Source organism: Gigantopelta aegis, chromosome 10 (genome assembly GCF_016097555.1).
Source record: "Gigantopelta aegis isolate Gae_Host chromosome 10, Gae_host_genome, whole genome shotgun sequence".
Taxonomy (NCBI): domain Eukaryota; kingdom Metazoa; phylum Mollusca; class Gastropoda; order Neomphalida; family Peltospiridae; genus Gigantopelta; species Gigantopelta aegis.
In genome coordinates this window covers 14,556,483-14,574,215 of record NC_054708.1, presented here as the reverse complement: position 1 = coordinate 14,574,215, position 17,733 = coordinate 14,556,483, and the positions used below count along the sequence as shown (strand labels likewise).

At 37.2% G+C, this 17,733-nt stretch overlaps 1 protein-coding gene across 1 annotated transcript in view; it reads left to right on the top strand.

The window, feature by feature from the left end:
* LOC121383490 (voltage-dependent calcium channel type A subunit alpha-1-like) overlaps positions 1-17,733 on the top strand; it is a 176,526-nt gene that overhangs the window by 9,443 nt on the left and 149,350 nt on the right. The gene's annotated exons all lie outside the window — the stretch shown is intronic.

Here is a 17,733-nt window from a genome sequence, read left to right as displayed (position 1 = left end):
CTCACCCAAAAACAATAACAACAAAAACAAACACAAAGCCCCACCTTAATCACTTTGTTGGGTGTAAATAAAAAGGGGAAGTATAGCACAATAACATAAGCTCTACTCAAGCTAAAGCAAAATAGCTCTTTGAAACTGAAAGAGATACATTTTCATATTTTCTGGAGAACAATTACACATTGTTTCCCTCCAGTTACGTCTATAAGTTGTATATTACTGTTAATTGAAAAATGTAACGGGCTTCCTCTAAAACTACGAGTCAAAAATTTCTAAATGTTTGACATCCAGTAGCCGATGATTAATAAATCAACGTCAGTGAACTCGTGGTGTCATTAAACAAAACAAATTTTTTCTTTGTATCTAGATATGAAACGAGTTTGAAACTGTCCTGTAAAAGGCAGACACGCTCTTGTAATGGTTGAAGACCTTCGCCACAATAACAGATTCCAATTTTCTAAAAATAATGCCATCAAGTCATATACAATAATTTTGCTTTATAGCATCGTCATTTCACCCATCTCTTGATCCATTCCACTCTGTCGCTTCGAAAACAAAACCAGATGCTGCATGCCTCGACAGTGATCATTTCGGAACCCTCGGGATTTAACAAAAAATCGTTCTTCTTCCAGTTGCAGCATGCGCACGCTATACCAGGCTTGGGCAGGCTATCGATCGGACGTGGTGGGGAACACCTCTTAAATTCGAATTGGCACATCTTCGGTGATTACTTGTTACGGACAATTACGCGCGCAAGCCGATGATTACGTCTATAGACAGTTACGTAGCGGTGTGCTTTTTTTCGTTTTCTTTTTTCCCCTTTCTGCTGCCGGGAGAAGCAAAATTATTTCAAGACACTAATTCACATTGGGAATGGCAAGTGCCATATTATTTGATGGAAGTAGTGTATCAGGTGTCTTTAGAATGAGCGTGGTAACAAGGTTCCTTGGATGGCAGTTTATTCAAACCAATACCTAGACTGTAAATCAGAATGTAAAATGGTCAACCGTCGCGGTTGAATTCGGTACCCAATTATTGATTATTTTCCCCTAGTGCATTTATGTCATGTTGTGATATAAATGGCTACCGGCTGTTCTGTATAATTAAAATTTTATTCTGATTTTCTTCGAAATCCAAATCGGATTTTTATCTTTCTTTTACTGCGCTGTTGGCATTTGTACACTAGCCTTGGTTTAACATTATATAATACATGTATGCCTATTAACACGCAAATGAAAAATCAAAACCTACAACAAACACACATCATTTCCAGGTAGCATGTCAATACTATTTAAAAAAAAAGCTTTTTGAAATGGTTTTGCAGCTTTAATTTCATTCCCTAGAAATCATGTTATATGCATAAATTAAACTTCCTAACAATGTGACCAGAGATTCGTTTATTTGTTTTGTTTAAGTTGTTGTTCTTGGGTTTTTTTTAAATGTTTGTTTTATGTATGTTAGTATTTAATGTTTTATTTAATTTCGGAAACATGCCAGTCGGGCATATTTGTTTTTATTATTAAAAGTCTAAATCAGTGTAAAATCAAGAAGTTTTCAAGTTAGAACAATAATATTTTTACTGTTATAATCTATTCTTTGGAGCGCAATAAACTGGATATTCACATTTTTTATTCTTTTTAATTTTAAAGATAGATTTGTATGTTTAAGTCTATGAAGAAATTTTAAAGATAGATTTGTATTTTAAAATCTATGAAGGTCATAGAAATAAAATGTACACGGTAAAATAAAACATTTACTGTGTTATTACCGCGTGGAATATGAAACCAGACCAACATGAACAGTACCAGAAAAAAACTAATAAAATGTATCTGAATTTACCCAGAGAGGGTCAAGAAACTCGAGAACGGTACTTTGATCTCCACAGACGTATTAAACAAAAACACCACCATCTGAATATTGATAAACTTTGTGCTATTTAAAAATAAAATGTAATTACAAGTATAAGTACAACACAAACAGTTACATGGGTGGGTTTAATAAGATGTTAGTGTGTCTGTGTTTATATTAATCATAATGTAAATATAGAAATATGTCTAAACCTATAGGTTGCCAGGTCTATATTGTATGGTAACTTGTACATGGGTTATAAATAAATATGTCATAATCTATAGATTACCAGGTCTGTATTGTATGGTAACTTGCACATGGGTTATAAATAAATATGTTATAACCTATAGGTTACCAGGTCTGTATTGTATGGTAACCTGTACGCGGGTTACTAGACAGTGTGCTTATTTCTATAGCTGTATACACGAGTATTGTCATTATCTTACAGACATGTCTTGAAATATTATCTCTAGAAACCCATATTAGGGGTAATCACCAGGACTGCAATTACACGAGTATTATCATTATCTTATTGAATAAAACAAAAAGACCTCCAATAGCCGATTATTAATAAATTGCTCTAGTGGTGGCATTTAAACAAAAAATAGCCTTACTATTGGCAGATTATCACCTATAATGGCAGTAATCAACATAAGTTTTGCAGGTCAACAATAGCATAGTCAAAATATCTTATAGAATTAGTTAACCTCCTTGAAATATTACTGGCAGTCACCTATACTAGCAGTAATCAACATAAGTGCAGGTCACAATAGCATAGTCGTTATCTTATAGAATTAGTTAACCTCCTTAAAATATTACTGGCAGTCACCTATACTAGCAGTAATCAACATAAGTGCAGGTCACAATAGCATAGTCATTATCTTATAGAATGAAATATTACTGGCAGTCACCTATACTTGCAGTAATCAACATAAGTGCAGGTCACAGTAGCATAGTCATTATCTTATAGAATTAGTTAACCTCCTTGAAATATTACTGGCAGCCACCTATACTAGCAGTAATTAACATAAATGTAGGTCACACTAGCATAGTCATTCTCTTATAGAATTATTTAACCTCCTTGAAATATTACTGGCAGCCACCTATACTAGCAGTAATCAACATAAGTGCAGGTCACAATAGCATAGTCATTCTCTTATAGAATTATTTAACCTCCTTGAAATATTACTGGCAGCCACCTATACTAGCAGTAATCAACATAACTGCAGGTCACAACAGTATACTCATTCTCTTATAGATATGTTTAACATCCTTGAAATATCACCCATTTTAGTACTAACCTAGTCCTTCGTCATTGAACTTCTGCATCAAAGACAACTCGTGTTGCAGTGCAAAAGCATTGTATAGCTGTTGCTTCACAGCAGGCACTTGTGGGGCAACTTAATAGTTTCTGATTAGTGCCTTAATCTGAATAAATGTATTCTGTACAAAAGATGGCTACACTGGATGCCCCGAGAGATCTAGATATTATATAAACTGAACTGGCTCATTAACTGTACTATCAGTTAACACTGGAGGGAACCATTACAGTTTGGCGTAAGTTCAGTATAATTAACTAGGGTTAATCTGAATGAGAAAACCTTTATGCATGGTCAAAACCGTATATCTGCACAATACAGAGTCGAATGGTATTTGGGAGGACAGCCAGGAGATTCTTTTCTGGATAATACATCCATCCTGCACTGCACAAAGAGGACTGCCACTCATAGACTAGTTTACTAAATCAAAACTAGTACCGGACAGAGCTCAATGAAATACATATAAGCCACACAGGAGTTTTGACCTGCATTTATCTATGACCTATGCTACGAGCGGTGATGTGTATTTGATACCGAATTTCAGCAACGCTGAGCATTTGGAACATGATCTTTGCCTGGTCCACGAATCAAACATTGAATGTACGACAGTCGGCATCCTTGCTCTATTCGAAGCACCTAAAAGATATACTACTCAACTGTCGATAGCGATATTTGGAAAAACATATCTCAACAAAAGCAACTGCATTTATTGTGTTTGACGGACGACATATATAATTGTAGTCATAGTTCACTGATTGCATGTTGCACAAAATTATTTAAGATGTACACAATTTTGTTTTTATCATAATATTGGTATATCCTTAGCCAAAGTTGAGTTGTATACATCGTTTACAGTGTTCGAAATAAGCACTTGTCCGTTTGTCCTGACAAGTGAAAATCTGCTCGGACAAACAAAATGTACGTTGGTGGTTGTCCAGTGGACAAGTAAAAATGTTCAGTGAAGTTTCATTTTGAGCAATGAAAACCATCGTCCTTGTACTTGAATAAAACAAACTATTTATTTGGACAAATAAAAATATTCCTGGACAAGTAGATTTTTAGATGTATTTGTCCGGTGGACTAGTGAAAAGTTCTGCTTATTTCTATCACTGTCGTTTTATATGTTTGAGTTCAAATAACATCAGCAGCAACGACAAGAACGCCCCCCCCCCCACCCCCACCCCCCAACCAGTGATATCCGGAACTACATCTCGATCCTTTATTAAACGAAAGTATACCGGGGGGGGGGGGGGGGGGGTGTTATATGAACAAATGCTCTATGTCAATACAAGAATTGTAAATTCTAAATTAAAAAATAGTGCAGACAGCTGTGTATGAATACAAATACAGGTAAGACAAATTAAAATTTAGAGTAAACTTCAGTATATATCAAATATTTCAACACAAGGTCAGGGTGGAATCAAAACGATTCAAATATATTTCTTCTACTTCTACCAATTGTATCTTTCCTTTTGGGCTTAAGATGATTACACTCCACCAAAATCTGGCGCACCGACAGTGGAGGTTGCGTTAACATTGCTCAACCTGGGGCGGAGGATCTTTCATCAGAATAAAATAACGATTGCTAAGAATAAAATAACGATTTCTCAAAATAAAATAACGATTCTCAGAATAAAATAACGAAATGCGTCAAACATCGAAGACTCGACCTTCGGTGTTAAATTAATTCTACATTACGCACGCGTTAAAATATGTTAAAGCATTTCTAACGTTCTGATATAAAAGCATCCGAAAACTCAGTGATGTGCTTCGTTATTCTCCGGTTAGCGTCTGCGGAGACTTGCGGGGTGTTGACATAATTGTAGTTTGACCTTTACATGATAGATGTGCAGCTTACGGCGATTCGCCACTGACGTCTGGGCCGCACAAGAGACGGACCTCTCAACACACTGATACGCATTGTCCGGATTACTGTGAATTCATTAATTTTCGAGGTACACCAATTTTCGTTGATACCATGGCTATTTTGAGCCACAGTATCTAAATCACAGCGAAATGTGACATTTCGATATTAAAATATTTAATTCAAAGGTCACATCTACGAAAGTTAAGAACCGGCGGAAATGACTGCTGAGATAAAAAAAAAAAAAAAAAAAAAAGAAGAAGAAGAAGCAGACAGTATTAGGTGAAAATGCATATATATTAACCCACAGTATCATGTTTTGGTTGATTCCATTCGAAAGAACATAAACTCTGCAGTGATATACATACATACATAACATAATATACATACATACATACATAACATAATATACATATATATACATACATACATTTTCCCCTGCGCCAGTGCGTTAATATCTATGTATATAATAATCAATCTCGACATACAATCAATATACATTCGTACATCAATACAGAGAGAGAGCGAGAAGGAGAGGAGAGAGAGAGAGAGAGAGAGAGAGAGAGAGAGAGAGAGAGAGAGAGAGAGAGAGGGGGGGGGGCAGACATAGACATATTTTCACCTACACGAACCGCTTGTAAATGCTTTCATGAATGTCTAACTCAATAATTCTTTCATGAATACCTAATTCAATAATATTGATCAGAACCGACAAATGATTTAAATGTCCGTCGATTTATTTTGATTTTATTATCAATTTTCGGGAGGACAGGTAATCATGGATCCGCAACTGTAGGTGGCGCGCAAAACAGATCTCTTCCGGTTTAGTAAAAAGTCGAACTCCACAATTGGGGAAGAGTTCTTTTCTATACAGATTGATTTCTATATTAAAACGACTTGATATCTCGAAACTTTTTAGTGATATTTACAAACTTTTACGCTTCGGTGCATCATATGGTCGTAAATGTAACTAAATATTAATACTGTTTTGTCTTTGTTCATATGTTCTCATTACTGACAATCAGATGGAGGAACTAACATAGAAAAGACTGTTCTAAACAATTTCAAAACCAAGTGACATTGCTACTTCCATTTTTAATAAACATAAATTTCATGTAAATAGCATTTTTAATTTTGAAAAGGTGGTGGTCACTAAAAGCATTCCCGTCTTTCTTCCTATATAGTATCTTTCGAAAACCATATTTTCTTCTTCTTCTTCTTTCTTCTTCTTCCTCTCTCTCTCTCTCTCTCTCTCTCTCTCTCTCTCTCTCTCTCTCTCTCTCTCTCTCTCTCTCTCTCTCTCTCTCTCTCTCTCTCTCTCTCTCTCTCTCTCTCTCTCTCTCTCTGTGTGTGTGTATGTATGTATGTATGTATGTATATATTATTTGTTCTGACAGATGTGATAAACATATTATTTTCACCTGTCTTGTTTTACGCAAATCGTGTTTTGTTCTTTCTGCCTCTGGAATGTTATAAATGAGAAGCGAGAGTACACATTGGTGTGGATGTCATGTGAAATAGATTAAACTATGTCTTTCCTGACTGCAAGCTGCTTTATTCTCAAATCTGAGTATTAGTTTTTTTAGTTTAATACGGGTTATGTTGAATTCATTCCCTCAGGACTGCCATGCTGCTGCAGTAGTCATGGTGACAGAAAAGAGAATAGCAATTTCATTAATTTATAGAAAGCTTATTGTAGAACAAAAAAGAAGAACTATGCTATTCTTTGTGGCATTACCAGGAATGAAACACAAGTCTTTAAGAAGTCTGGTCGCAGCCATTGTTCGTTTGTAAGTGGAAACCAAATTCCTCCTAAAGTCACTGTGAGCACCATAAATATTTCTGTTCAGTGATTTTTTGGACTTGATCATCTCGGATTAATATATCACACAGTGTACTATTTCCCGTGTGTGTGTGTGTGTGTGTGTGTGTGTGTGTGTGTGTGTGTGCGCGCGCGCGCGCGCGTGTGAGTGCCTGTGCGTGTGTCAGGGCTCGCGCTGTCGGTAGCCAAATTAGCCATTGGCTAATTTTTACAAAAAATGGCTAATAAAATATGCAAGTGGCTAAAATTTTGGCTAAGCCATGTTCTGTCTTCTGGTGTGAACAAACGGTTACATAATCTATCCGACACCTCAAACATTCAATTAGCGTAATAGCGATCTCGCGACCGGTAACGAGAAACAGTGTCATGCATAGGCCTTATAATGTTTGCTTATTTTAATAATTACGGTTATTAATTTTAACGGCATGCATTCAACATGTATGACAGCAATGTCTGGAAGATCTGTAATTTGTTATTTTTACTTTGTCAAATCTTTGAACCAAAGTAATAAAAATAGACCGACAATGCGTGTCAATTTAAATACACATGCCAGTTCAGGGCCAAAAGACATGTAGGCCATCTCAAGGGCTGTGTTCAGCCAGACCGAGTGAAAACAAAACGTTCGTTAGACTGGTCTGTGCGCTTCACGTTAAACCAAATGGACACGACGAACACCAATCAAATAGTTCGCGAACGTTAGGAAGAACGTTCGTTGGCTGAACTGAGGACAGCTCTCGGTGCGAATATACGTCACGCTTCAGAGTCAGCTGACACCCGCGTGTCAAGAGACATCGTTGCGGACATTAAACAATACGATTACGCAAAAGTAAATCTTGATGTAAAGTTGTAGAAAAACAATAGTATTCGCATCACTGTGTGGGAGTGGGTGTGGGTGGGTGTAGTGGGATATTTACGAGAGAAAAAAACCCAGTTCATAATTTTAAATTAAACGTACTCAAATAAGGTTCAAGCATGCTGTGTTAATGGTTGATGAGAGAAAATCGATGCAATTGGTTACTACCGATCCATTGAGCTGTGTTAGGATACGGACCCATACATTCAACTGATTGGGTTTTTCTCGTTCTAACCAGTGCACCATAACTGGCCAAAGGCCGTGGTATGTGCTTTTCTGTCTGTGGGGAAAGTGCATATAAAAGATTCCTTGCTGCATTACACAAAATATAGCGAGTTTCCTCTGATGACTACGTGTCAGAATTACCAAATGTTTGACATCCAATAGCCGATGATTAATTTATCAATGTGCTCTAGTGGTGTCGTTAAACAAAACAATCTTTAAAATGAAATATCTGAGAGGTTTGTGAACTTCAAAAATTAAAAACGAAAATCTCAACACGCGTTGTGTCTTGAAACCATGCCTGTGTGACATTTGTTGTCGCCAGTCAGTTGACTACTCCCAGGAATAACCAAATCGACGTTTACTTCCCATTATATCTATTACTTGCCACGAAGCGAGCACTAATTTGACATAGTGTTATTCGATATAGTACGTGGCCAGTTATATAGTGCAAAAGGAATGCCATGTGTGGTTCATGTGGTTTAGTAGCCCTGTTAGATCGCTTGCTTGTTGTACACACTGTGAGTCATAGGTTTCACCCCCATGACCTCTGTTCGACAACTGGTGTATCAAAAACAGTGGTATGTCTTGTCTTGCCTTTGGGAAGTGTGTATAAATCACTCGAGTCTTTATGTTTCTGTAAGGTGTATACTGCCAAATGAAATCTCACAGACGACAATATTAACATTAAACATATGGCTAAAATGCCCCATGTAGCATTTTAGTCAACACATATACTTTGGATATACATGTAAATACTACCATCATTCATCCTTAAAGTAAATCAGAAAAAACAACACCATTTAAGCTGTTCGTATTAGACAACAGGAAGCATCTTTTACTAGCCTAGTTCCGCATCCTTTACTAGCCTAGTTCCGCATCTTTTACTAGCCTAGTTCCACATATTTTACTTCCCTAGTTCCGCATCTTTTACTACCCTAGATCCGCATCTTTTACTACCCTAGATCCGCATCTTTTACTACCCTAGTGCCGCACACAAACGTCATCTTATTTTGGTAGGACCCAGAACATGTTTCAAGCACAAAGCACAATAGTGACGCTGGTACGTTGGCACTAGTTCAAATTAAACTGCAGGAATTTATTGGCTAGCTAAAACAACATTTTATGACAAACAAAAACCCTGTCACATTTATGACCAATGACAGAACTGGTAGCGTTAACTGTGGAATCAAACGTTGGGTGAATTTTGAACTTTGACCCGCTCAACTGATAATTCTGATAGACCAAGTAGTACCATAATATTGTTTGATATCTAACATTAACAACTTCTAATTAAACAAAGTGTTAAGGTGTTGTTAAATAAACACTTCCCCTTTTTTTCTGTCGTTATTCATTCTTCCTGGTGTTGATACTGAAGTTGCGGTTGTATTTATTATCGTTGTACTATTGTTATTATTATTTAAAGTGTGTATTAAGCCTACCTAGAAAAAACGGCCCACCCAAATAATATATTTTTTTAATTAAATATTTTCTTTTATTTATTAATATGCAGGTGACAATTATTGTACATATATAACATTTTACTTGGACTCGAAGGGGTGCAGGCAGTGAAAAGGGCAACCTACCGTACCTAATTTCTTCTGGCACGTTTCCGGAAACATTCATTTTTATATAGGACTTAGTATAAGTAGCATTAGGGGCAGGGCGTAGCCCAGTGGTACAGCGCTCGCTCGATGCGCGGTCGGTGTGAGATCGATCCCCGTCGGTGACCCCCTTGCGCTATATCTCGTTCCAGCCAGTGCACCACTACTGGTATATCAAAGGCCGTGGTATATACTACACTGTTTGTGGGATGGTGGATATAAAAGATCCCTTGCTGCTAATCGAAAAGAGTAGCCCATGCAGTGGCGACAGCGGGTTTCCTCTCTAAATATCTGTATGGTCCTTATCCACATGTCTGACGCCATATAACCGTAAATAAAATGTGTCGAGTGCGTCGTTAAATAAAACATTTCTTAAGTTGTTTTTTGTTTTGTTGTTTTTTAAAATTAACAATACAAACAAAATAGAAAAAAATCCATACATTCATTGGCAATGTGAACGCTTATAATGTAAAAGTTGACACAATTTTTTATATTATTTTTTTATTTAGTGTAGAGCGCCTATGTTTTGTGGGAATAATAGAAGATAAGAGTTACGTAACGTTCCGTAAGGACGGTGAAATAACGCGCCATTTGGCTAAGTATCAGTTTGCTCAATAGTTGTAGCTTTAATACGATGATAGATAAGGTGATATAATAAACACGATTATTGAATAAATGGTGTGATTCCGTAATGACCAGGAAATTAGCTGTCCGGCAATGTAGCACGTTGATAACGGATTACACAGCTGATGTAACCAGCGCAAATTGCTTCAGTATAGGCCGACATACACCAAATGAGTTCAGACCGGTAACCGTATGTGTTAACATTTTCCGATACAGCTGGACGAGAAAACGGATGTCACAATTCGAAATCGTGTTTCTGATCAAGGCAGAGTCAAAAGGAAGTAGTGCAAATTGCTACAGTATAGGCTGTCATACACCAAATGAGTTCAGACTGGTAATTGTATGTGTTAACATTTTCACATAAAGCTGGACAACAAAACAGATGTCACAATTCGAAACCGTATCTCTGATCAAGACAGAGTCGAAATGAGGTTTAATATGGACGTGACTGCCCTCGTGAATCTCTCTGAAGTACAGTATAGGTTATCATACAACAAATTAATTCTGACCGATAACCGTATGTATTAATATTTTACGGTAAAGACGACAAAACAGTTGTAATAATTCAAAACCGTATCTCTTCTCAAAGCAGAGTCAAAGGGAAATCGTAACAAGGTTATGACTACATCCTTGAATCGTTCTCAAGTACAGTATAGGTTGACATACATCAAATTATTTCTGATTGCTAACCATGTGTTAACATTTTACAATAAAACTGGTCGACGAAACAATTATCATAGTCAAAATCGTTTCTCTGCACAGTAGTAATAATAAGGTAATGACTGCTAACGCCAATAACTGACTGTCAGGTGCTACCACAGGACTGCCACGCCCCATGATTTATTATCATATCATTTATAATTGTGTTTGTACTTTTGTCCAGTTAAGTTTCAAGGACGTTGTCCTGGGCACACATCTGTAAGAATGTTCTTTATTATTATTATTATTATTATTATTATTATTATTATTATTTTATTATTTATTTTGTTTATTAAATTTTTTTTAAATTATTATTATTTTTGAAAAAAGAAGATAATGACACTGGTACTTTTCTAAAATTGTACTTTGAGTTGGTTTCAGTCTTGCTGTTACATTTGGGTAACAACTGTATTATTTAGTATACGTGACATTGTATGAGTAGATTTCATAAACACAGAATCAATCAGTTTGTGAGATTTACACATCGGGTCAGTTAGCGAAACTACGCAAGGAATCACCGTTAGATTGCTTGTACAACTGCTTGTTCAGATTGTGTGTGAGACTGTGCATGCTAGATGTGTTTGTGAGATGCTTGCATCTTGTGAGACAAAACATTGAGTTAATATATGAGTTACGGGTAATTTGTGAGATTGCTTGTGATATCTACCTGTGAGATTTATGACTGAGTTACTTAGTATTTTCGTAAGTGGGACTCTGTATTAGTAGGTTTGTGTGGGCAGGATTTAGCTCAGTCTGTTGAGTGCTCGCTTGATGTACTTACGTCGCAGGATCGAACCACCTCGACGGATCTATTCATCTGATTGTTTTTTTCTCTCGTTCCCACCAGTGCACTACAACTGGTCAAAGGCCGTGGTATGTCTGTGGGGAAGTGTATATAAAAGATCCTTTGCTACATTAAGAAACAATGTAACGGGTTTCCTCTGATAACTACGTGTCAGAAATACCAAATGTTTGACATCCCTGCCCTGTCCTTATCTGACATCCCTGCCCTGTCCTTATCTGACATCCCTGCCCTGTCCTTATCTGACATCCCTGCCCTGTCCTTATCTGACATCCCTGCCCTGTCCTTATCTGACATCCCTGCACTTATCTGACATCCCTGCCCTGTCCTTATCTGACATCCCTGCCCTGTCCTTATCTGACATTCCTGCACTTATCTGACATCCCTGCCCTGTCCTTATCTGACATCCCTGCCCTGTCCTTATCTGACATCCCTGCCCTGTCCTTATCTGACATCCCTGCCCTGTCCTTATCTGCCCCATTGAGTTCTGTTCTGTTACGCTCTGTTTCACTATGTTCTGCACTGTAGTATACTGTACTATGCTGAACTCTACCGTACCGTACCGTACCGTACCGCACCGTACCGTACTGTACTGTACTGTACAAATCTGTACTGCTCTGTAGTGTACTGCACTGTACTGCTTTGTACTGTACAAATATGTATTGCAGTATATTGTACTGGTCTGTACTGTACAACTGTATTGCACTTCAGTGTACTATACTGTATTGTATTGTATTGTATTGTACGGTACTGTACTTTACGGTACTGTACTGTACTGCACTGTACTGTACTGTGCTGTTCTGTATACTTAGTAAATTAATTCAATACATTGAATATTATGTGGATACCAATTGTTTGCTTATTTATTGTTGTTCGCCTGTCTTGATCTCTTGCGAAACAGCTTTCAAACACGTTTCAGAACAACGATTCCATAATAAGTTCACTATCCCATAGAAATGTGAACACATAATTCTTTTGCAGAATATTCAATTAATGTTTATCGCCGCTAGCAAGTCAGTAATTTATTGAGCATAGAGGTTTTTAATAGACTTTGTCGCCAAGAGATACACCAACAAGAGTTTTACAGCTTCACCGTCGTCGTCATCATTATAATTATGTCATTGTCATCATAGTCGCCACTGGCAGTATTATGTCATCGTCGCTGTCTTCGTCGTTGTGGTTGTTTTTGCTGTTCGTCTTCTTCTTTATTCTTCTGAACGGTATTTCGTCTTCAAAATAATTTGAGCAATATTTCTGCGGTCTCATAATAATATAATAAACCATCAACATTTAAATAAACGCAACAGCTGTCCAGCGACAATTCAAAACAGCTAATTAAATTGTGTATTTGAACACTGCTACCACGCATAGAACAGACAACATTGATACATGACAGATGTTATTATATTGTATATTATTGCTATGCATGTATTACCCATTTCCTATAGAATTTTATCGATTGTAACCCGATGATACATACCATTCCCCGCAAGGTGCACATTATATTATTTTATATATAAATATGTATGTATGCCTACAAAATGTATATTTTTAACGATTGTAATTACATATCAAATATATTTTTCAGCATACAATATTAATGACTGTATATTAAACGTGTTTCTGATCGTTCTACTATTTGTACTAGGTTAAATTTCATTTTATTTCCTAAAATATATTTTTTCGGGCGTACGAACTTATTTGAAGACACAATCCAGTTTGGGCTTCTTACAGATATTAAGACGACCAGAAACACATTGAATATACAGACAGTGATATTCTAAACAAGAAAATATATTTAATATGTAAGTTTAATCGTAGAAATATTTTATTTTTCGGAAACATCTTACAATACAGCAAACTCAGGAATGTCCCTTTAACTCTGTTATAACTTTATCAAAATGTGTGACAGGTTTGTAGACTAACTAAAATTAGTGTCCATTTTCACAGGCTGAAACTAGGATCAGCGCCTTTAAAGGCATATTGTCACAGACCACTGACCTATTTAATGGTCTAACAAATTAATAATTTGATTTGTCCCTAAATGTACTTTATTCAACCACCTCCATAGCCATCATACTCCATTTATTAATGATATTTTGTAAAAATAATTGAATTATGGCAATGGTCCATAATTCAAAAACTAAAGTTGTCGAGAGGGTTGACATGGATTTCACTCTACCATGGTTCAGTTAAGGCGATGCGATAGCTAGATTTGGTTTCCAACAATTAATGTAATTTTTATTTATTATCCATTTTTAGAGAAATAAGGTCCTTAAATCCGTGACAGTATTCCTTTAACCAAACTTTAGTGTTAATTTTCATGGGTTCAAACTAGAGTCTGCGACTTTAAAACGTTTCAAAACATGAAATAAATAAATAAGACACGTACACCATGTTAGCTACTGTTCGCACACTAATTATCTCTAGTCTAATAAGAAAAGTAAACTACACAGTACAAACGTGTGTTTTACTACTTTATCATAATTATGTATACCGTAATGCGTAATGAAAGAGCATGAAGTAGCCATAATAATAATTGGAGTTATTTACAACGGAGCTATCTTTGGCCGCTCTTAACGAAGGAAGTTAATTCCTCGGCTTCTTCTTCTTCTTATCTCTTGATGTATTTCTCCCGGTGTTTTAGCAACATACGCTGCAGCAACACAAATTGTTTAGCCAGATGACAAAGGCCGTCGACTAAAGACGACAAAGGTAACCAAAAATCGATAGTTTACCTGGATAGCTTCTTATGTTAATGTATACCTCGAGTCTCGAGTTAATAAAGACGCGTTCTCAAGGGGCGAGTTAAAGAAACGATTTTGTAAAACGTAATGGACGAGTTGCACATGTGGTATATTCGATGTTAATGATGATGATGGTAGTAATGGTGGTCCCGTTTATTCCCATTTAATTCATTTTTGTGCTTGTCTCCAAATAGGGTTTAAGCAGGCTCTCTGGGGGTCTACACAGAGCGTGGATTAATGTTTAGGTTTTACTGGTTAGTAATAGAGAAGTGGATTTAGTGACATTACACACACTCCCCACCCACACCGTTTAGTCGTTAAAACTCATTCTGGGTAGGGGATGGCACTGGGATGCGAACCCAGTACCTACCAGCTGATGACTTAACCACTACTCCACCGAAGTCGAACATATGTGACAAGGCCAGAGACAAAGCATACCGATATAGACAGACAGACATGTTTGTGATGTCTGTTCACCTACCTGACTAGGGCAGATCTTTACGGGGAACCTGGAAGATATGCCCAAGACAGGCGTACTTTAACCTTTACTGTATGCTAACACGTGTCATATGAATTACTGATAAATTAGTGTCAGGTATTTTTCGTTTAATCTCCATTGCTTTAAAAGCACCCATAACTGCTAACGGGCGCGACCTTGAATACCACGGCTTTTGATATACAAATCTTGAAACATTTATTGACTACTAAAAGGAGACAAAAAACCCTTGATGCACAAAACAAATCTGTTGTTACATATACGTATATACATATCTTGTTGCATCGTAGCCTAGTGGTAAAGCGCACGATTGGTATATTAAAGGCAGTGGTATGTGCTATCCTGTCTGTGGGATGGTGCATATAAGTGTTCCCTTGCTACTAATGGAAAAATGTAGCGGGTTTTTACTCTAAGATTATATATATATATATATATATATATATTCTTTATTCCTTTTAAAGAGGCTTTTGATATACAAATCATTTAATAGTTATTGAATACTACCCCCCCCCCCCCCCCCCCCCCCCCCCCCCAAAAAAAAAAAAAACCCAAAAAAACCCCGGCCTCGATGGCGCATCGGACTACAGGCTGGTAGGTACCGGCTCCAAACCAGAGTGAGTTCTTAAGCGCTCAATGGGTTGGTGTAAGACCACTACACCCTCTTCTCTCTCTAACCACTAACCAAATAACACTAGCCCACTGTCCTGGACAGACAGCCCAGATAGTTGAGGCGTGTGCCCAGGACAGTGTGCTTGAACCTTAATTGGATATAAGCACGAAAATAAGTTGAAATGAAAATAAAATAAAGAACAAAACCTGGGTCTACGAGACAAGTGTGTCGTTACACACATCTCGTTATGTTTGCTAAGCCATACATTAATTACAACAAATACTAGTCACGAAGGTCTACGAGACAAGTGTGTCGTTACACACATCTCGTTATGTTTGCTAAGCCATACATTAATTACAACACAATACTAGTCACGAAGCGTTCTACAACAAAACCTGGGTCTACGAGACAAGTGTGTCGTTACACACATCTCGTTATGTTTGCTAAGCCATACATTAATTACAACACAATACTAGTCACGAAGCGTTCTACAACAAAACCTGGGTCTACGAGACAAGTGTGTCGTTACACACATCACGTTATGTTTGCTAAGCCATACATTAATTACAACACAATACTAGTCACGAAGCGTTCTACAACAAAACCTGGGTCTACGAGACAAGTGTGTCGTTACAGACATCTCGTTATGTTTGCTAAGCCATACATTAATTACAACACAATACTAGTCACGAAGCGTTCTACAACAATTAAAACCTGATTCTACACAACAAACAGTAAAAAACATTTGCAGGGTCGGTAACAATAATTCTTTATTTTCATTGCGTTATCGCTGGTGCATCTTTTTCGTGCAGGCTTTTATACAACCACGTGTAGCCAACAATAGCTTAAAAGAAGTTTTCTATAAAATGTTTGCATAAAATTTGACGCAACAATTAACTAATGGACTGTGTTTGATCTGGCATCGACCGACTGTTCGCTTTTTTCGATCATTCTCTGGCACCAACGGCGTCTCAGCCGAGAATCGGGAAAATGGTTCGATCGTTAGCTTGATATTTCTCCAAAATAAAGGTTCGTTATCACGGCATGACTTAACGTAACGATTGTTCTTTTTATTTTCAATGATCCTTTGTTTGTGTATAATTACGGTACGGTTTAAGTATACTGTGTTTGGGAAACACACCTGCGTTTTGTAGAACAGTCCATATACGTTAGGTGTTGATAATGACTGGTCAGTGGTTGGTGAAAGAGATTTAGCAGCAATGTGTTCTTGGCATGATGATTTCCATAAGGCCATTAACCGGCTTCGGTGGCGTTGTGGTTAAGCCATCGGACACAAGGCTGATAGGTACAGGGTTCGCAGCCCGATACCGGCTCCCATCCAGAGCGAGTTTTAACGACTCAGTGGGTAGGTGTAAGACGTCTACACCCTCTTCTCTCTCACTAACCACTAACAACTAACCCACTGTCCTGAACAGACAGCCCAGATAGGTGTGTGCCCAGGACAGCGTACTTGAACCTTAATTGGATATAAGCACGAAAATAAGTTGAAATGAAATGTATGAAGATTTTCATAAGGCCATTTTTAATTAAATGCTATATTTTCATACATTTTTTGTTTAATGGTTTGGGTGGCGGTGACATTTTACTTTTTATTTTATATATGCAGGATTCTGGAAATATCGCACATCGAGCATCATGTTTAAAAAACAAATATATAATTTTTGGTTAATTATTTTCTCTCTCTTTTTTAATAAATAAAAAGGGGCCTTTATGCTCGTGGCTGACGAGGATCAAAATATATATATATATATATTTTTTTTGGGACCTAAACAGAATAACTTGTACAATATTTAAAAATACATATTATTCCTATACCAGTCGTGGAGTCCTTGTCATATACATAGCTTAAGTTCATTCTGAGCCAATCCTGTCCTGGACGGAGGAGCCGGCACCTGTTCCCAGGACAGGCGTGCGCTACAACAGCTTGCTCTGAACGTGCACGTTAAACATTATTCCATTCCATTTTGAGCCAGTACAGTATATAGGTATAGGACATTTGTGCATGCTTCCATCAGAAAATCGCCATTCGTGGGCCCAACATTTGCCTTCGCCAGAGAGTAAAGCCAAGACAAGACTTTATTTACACTCGGGCCGTTGCACAACGGCATAGGAGGAATATATACATGAACATTTTGTTATATAAACGTGGCCAGATGGTTAACAGTAAATACATTAATTACACATACACAAACACACCTACAAACT